The sequence below is a fragment of the Tupaia chinensis genome, unplaced genomic scaffold (genome assembly GCF_000334495.1).
Source record: "Tupaia chinensis unplaced genomic scaffold, TupChi_1.0 Scaffold143867_1, whole genome shotgun sequence".
Classification (NCBI taxonomy): domain Eukaryota; kingdom Metazoa; phylum Chordata; class Mammalia; order Scandentia; family Tupaiidae; genus Tupaia; species Tupaia belangeri.
Window position 1 is genome coordinate 188930 of NW_006203718.1, and position 5930 is coordinate 194859.

The window sequence follows — 5930 nt, forward strand, 5'->3', positions numbered from 1 at the left end:
ATGATTAAATCTAATGACTGAAAAGCAGGAAGCTATAGTGTTTTCAGAAAGTTTAACGGAAGAGTCAAAAAAATTTTCAGTCAAATTGGCAGCCCTTTCTAGCATTAACCGGAAGTTAATAACTTCTTTTTTATTTTTAAGAGTTTTTGCCTTAGGGCACATGTGGTCGCCAGAGGGGAAGAGAGACAGAGAGAGTGACACGGAACGTGAGAAATCGCTCCTCATGTATGCTGTTATCATAATGGCAAAATTGGCCACAGAAGTAGCTAGAGCTCTCGTATTTTCTCCTTCAGACTAATGCTTCCATTTTTCACCAAATTACCCTTGTAGAAGAAAACATACTGTCAGCAGCTATGTTTAGATTTACTATCCATAAGGTGATAGCCTAAAACACATGCGTAATTATAGGTATATCTCTGTAGTTTTATCTTTTTGCATTACTGCAGAAATAAGGAATACAATAGGTTCATATACACATATATTGGAAATACTCATAAATTTATATTTATATGAGTTCTATTTGTAGTAGTCACAACTTGTGTGTGTGTGTGTGTGTGTGTGTGTGTGTGTGTGTTTGTGTTTTACCAGAGGGTGTGTGCACTCACTGAAGACAGAGGGTGGAGGTGAGAAGTGAGAAATCACTCCCCAGAGGAGATTGTCACACTGCAATCCCTTTTCCTCCATTCTCCTGTTGGGATTTTGGGTACACACACACACATGGCTGGTGTGGTTTTAGGCCACAGGTCTCAACTTGAGCTGTCCAGTTGGCCCTGTGGGATTTAGCGGCCTTAACCACTATACCACTGGCTGGCCCATGTGTGTAATTTTTATAGCGAATTGTATTTAGCAAGATATTGAGATTTTAATATAGCAGAAAATTAATAGAGGGCAGGAAATTTAGATTAATTACAACCAAGGTGTCTGATAGAATTAAAATGAAACTTACATCTATTTTTCAAATGGTAATAGGTTTGGTTGTGCAATCTTATCCTCTCTATAAATGAAACAAAAATGTTCTAGGAAAAAATAACGTCTGAATTAAAGGGTATTTGCAAACCCAAAGTCCTGGCATCTGTTTCAGGGTTCTATTTCAGTAGAATAGATGATTAAATCTAATGACTGAAAAGCAGGAAGCTATAGTGTTTTCAGAAAGTTTAACGGAAGAGTCAAAAAAATTTTCAGTCAAATTGGCAGCCCTTTCTAGCATTAACCGGAAGTTAATAACTTCTTTTTTATTTTTAAGAGTTTTTGCCTTAGGGCACATGTGGTCGCCAGAGGGGAAGAGAGACAGAGAGAGTGACACGGAAAGTGAGAAATCGCTCCTCAGGGGGTATGGTCACATGGCAATCTCTTCTCCATTCTCTTCCAGGGACCTTGGGCATGTACACACATGTGCTCGGCATGATTTTCAAGCCACCGGGTCTGGGACTCCAACCGTGAAGAGTTATGTGGGAGTTCAGTGACGTAACTGCGACGCCATCTGCTGGACCTGTAGATTCTGTCAGGACTGTTTGGAGAATTTCTTGCATGGCTGGGGACTGCAGCCAAGCAGGAGGCCGGAGCACACAGAGGGCAGGTTTGTGGACCAGGGCCCAACACTTTTTATCCTTCTCGAATCACTTAAAGATAGATGTTTATCTATTTCAGACATTTAATTATTAAGCAAATGAAAGAAGATTTTAATTTCAATCTTAAGCCGTACAGTCATTTCTCCAGTGGCTTTGCATTGAGCACTTACTTTCAATAGTGAATTTGGAGAGCGTTGTGCTAGAAAGGGCCAGCTGGGGACCGGCGGTGGCACAGCGGAAATGCAGCACCCACGAGGCAGGCCCACGTGGGGAAGGTCTGGGCTTGTATCCAGAGACTGTAGAGTGCTGTGGGCACCTGCGTACCCCAGATTTGGGGCTGGGCGAAGCTGGCCACAGGCTGCGACATCAGGGCCTGGTGGGGTGCTGTCTCCTCCACGCACTGACTCGCAAATGCAGCTGCTGTCCGCTCTGCCGAGAAGCAGCCCCAGCCCAGTGGCAAGGAGAACTGAAGATGCCACCACAGCGGGCCCAGGTCTCACACCACAGCAGCAAGCTCAGATGCCTGCTCTACTATTCTCTGCCGTCAGGGAGCCACAGTCTGGCTCAGCTTACCAGGTATCTCTGCTGGTCCGTGATCCTTAGGACATGAGATTCGATCATGGATGTGCCGATAGCAGGCGGTGTGTGGGCAAGACACTTTCCTTGTGTAACTTTCCTTGTGTCCTTGGGCTGGCTGACAGGGATTTGGTACACCTCACCTTCATTAAGGAGCTGGGGGAGGTAAGACACTGGCCCCAGAGCCCACATAAGCCCACAGCAGACCTTGCATTCATTCTCCTTGAAATACCTTACAAGACCAGTGTTTTGTTTAGTTTTCCCATTCCAAGAATATCCCCACATCTGAATTAGAGTGTCAGGGACCAGCAGATGGCATAGTGGTTGCGTCGCTGGACTCCCACATGGTTGACTGCGGTTTGAATCTCAGACCCGGTGGCTTCAAAATCCCTCAGGATGCGTGTGGGTGAGTGCACAAAATCCCAGAAGAATGGAGAAGGGATTTCAGTGTGGTCACCACCCCTGGGGGATATTTCTCACTTTCTATCTGTCTCTCTAGTGAGTGCATCTGCCCTATTATAAAAATCTCTCTCCAAAAAGAATAGAGAGAGCAAGAGAGAGAGAGAACCCCCCAGCAGGATCTCTGTTCTTTACCACACCCCGAGCAGGGTCTCTGTACTGTACCACACCCCCAGCAGGGTCTCTGTTCTCTACCACACCCCGAGCAGGGTCTCTGTACTGTACCACACCCCAAGCAGGGTCTCTGTTCTCTACCACACCCCCCCAACAGGGTCTCTGTTCTCTACCACACCCCCAGCAGGGTCTCTGTACTGTACCACACCCCCAGCAGGGTCTCTGTACTGTACCACACCCCCAGCAGGGTCTCTGTACTGTACCACACCCCCAGCAGGGTCTCTGTACTGTACCACACCCCCAGCAGGGTCTCTGTACTGTACCACACCCCCAGCAGGGTCTCTGTACTGTACCACACCCCCAGCAGGGTCTCTGTTCTCTACCACACCCCCAGCAGGGTCTCTGTTCTGTGCCACACTCCCCAGCAGGGTCTCTGTTCTGTACCACACCCCCCAGCAGAGCCTCCATTCTGCACCACACCCCCACCCTCAGCTGGCTCCCATCACGGCATGTGCGTGATCCTGGCGTGCGCAAGGAGGTCCTGGGATGCTTTCCCTGTGGCCCTATTTGCATTACAGGTACACCTCTGTCTGCCCCTGGCATTGAAAGTTTCTAAAAGTTGCTTTCATTATGCCCATTAAAAAAATTAGTACTTGAAGTGGACCAGCCGGGTAGCCTAGTGGTTAAGGGAATGGGATTCCACACGGCCAACTTCGCAGTGCGATTCCTAGGTCTGGCAGCTTGAAAAACACCCATGTGTGTGCATGCCCCAAATCCTGACAGGTGAATGGAGGAGAAGAGATTGTGGTGTGGCCATCCTGCTTGGGGAGTGATTTCTCACTTTTTCTCTCTCCCTCTCTGTGTTTTCCCTCTTCTCTGGTGAATATATGTACCCTATCTAGGTAGAAACAAAAACAAATAAAAATTATAGCCTGAAGGAAGAGATCAGAAAGCTGTGAAAAGGACGAAATGCATAGTACTGCTGTGTGCATTAAGGAGCGTATTCTGGGGCTAGCAGGCAGTGTGGTGGTTAAGGTGTTGGACGCCCACGTAGCCCACCACAGTTTGAGTCCCAGACCTGGTGGCCTGCTTTCTTACTTTCTCTCTCTCTCTTTCTCTGGTCAAATTAAAATAATAAATAAATAAATAAATAAGATATTTTTAATAAAAGAACTGTACCCTCCCTGCTGTGCATGGTGTCCGCATGACCAGTGGGAAAGGGTGCTATGATTAGGAGAGGGTGTGCGATGTCCCCGCAGGTCAATAACCTTGACGGAACATCAAGATTGACAGCAGCGCCTTGTGCTTTCTCATGTTTCCAAACTCCACCTCTTCCCAAGTGGAAAACTACTGGGATATTTCATCTGAGGGTGGCTGTTCACTGGGCAAACGCATCACTCCAGATGCACCTAGAGTCATTGCTGCTCACTTTGCTTCAGGTAAAGAAAATACCGACACCAACATGCTTCACCAGAGACTGTGTCTCTGAAGAACTAGCTTTCTCTTCACACCCAGACAGGCTTCCCTGGACAAAGCAGTCCTCTTAAGAAAAAGGATTTTTTGGAATTCTTGAGGATAGAGGGAGCCTACTGGGATGTAAGTCATAATTTATTCTACAATAAATGAGGCAAGAGTCAGCATGAGGTGGGCATCTTCTTATCTATGTTTATTTTACAAACCTAAGTGAAAATATTTGAGAACAACAAATTCTGATGCCTGGACCCCCGGTCTGAGGCTCTGATTTAATAAAGTCTGGAGGAAGGCCTCTGGCTTTTTAAAATTTCCTGAGAAATTATGATGCATCACCATTAGCATCCAGACAGAGTATCTTCAGAAAGTTCATGGAAAATGTATATTATATCAAAAAATAAACACACACACACAAACGTAGCACAGATTGGTTTGCTCATTCAGTGGAGCACTATCTTCCTTTTGTTCAGTGACTGGGACTCTTCCTGGGCAGCAGAAATAGTGTCCTAAAAGTTGTTGGGGCCATCAGATGCCATGGTGGTTAAGGCACTGGACTCCCACATGGCCAACTATAGTTCGAGTCCCAGATCTGAAGGCCTGAATATCATGCCGGGCACTTGTGTGTGCCCAAAATCCCAAGAAGAGACTGGAGAAGGGATTGCAGTGTGGTCATTCCCCTTGGAGGGTGACTTCTCACTTTCCTCCCACTGTCTCTCTTTCTGGTGAGCACACATATTCTATGGCAAAAACTTTAAAAACGAAAACTAAAAAAGTGGGTTGATGAGTAAAAGAAAAAGGCCTGAACCAAGCAGACTTCTCATAAATCCAATGGTTTGTAAATCCCCTGGTGGATCACCTAGGACTTCGCCAAGTTTTCTTTGTGGAGTTTGTGTTCTAATACTACTTTGCATGAACTTGCTGTGGGGAGGAGCATAGCTCCAGCATTTGGGACCTCTGCCAGTTGAGAGGTATCGGGTCAGATTACATCTGCTTACCTTCTTGGGGAAATCACCTTTGACAGAGATAGCTTTCCAAGTGGTTTTAAAATGTACCCTTCATCCTGGATAAAGCATTACTCTGGGTGTGTTCCTGCCAGTGTTTCCAGCAGGAGTTAATCCACCCTCTGTGGCCCAATCAACAAGCAGTCCAGAGGGAACAAATACAGGAGGCAAATGGGTCTCCTTTGAGAAGGAGCAAGGTAGACTTCTGTTCCTGTGGACGTCAGAACTCACAGCTCTGGTTACACCAGCAGAATCGGCAGCATTCTCAGGCTCTCAGCCTCAGACTGAGAGTTACATCTTTGTGCCCCTGCCTCTAAGGTCTTCACACTTGAGCTGATCCACACCAGCCACAGTCCAGGGTCTCCAGCCTGCAGATGGCTCACTGTGGGACTCTCAGTTCCTCATCACTTGAGCCGACTCTGCCAATAAATCCCCTCTTCTGTATCTACGCAAAGCTCATGCCTCTGTCTCCCTGAAGAACCGACTAGCACACAGCGTTAGGTTGTTGTGGACGATGACAGTTCATTCTTTTCTATTTCAGAAAGGTATTCTACTGTGTGGGTATGTCACAATTTATAATCCACTTACCATTTGGGCTGTCTCCAGTTTCTGGCTATCACAAACAACACAGCTATAACTATTCATGTAAAAGTTATTGAAGTTTTTAGGTCAATTATGTATGTTGACTAAATTTACAAATAAACTTGTTTACCCAACTTAAATGTCAAAAGCCTAAGAAAGA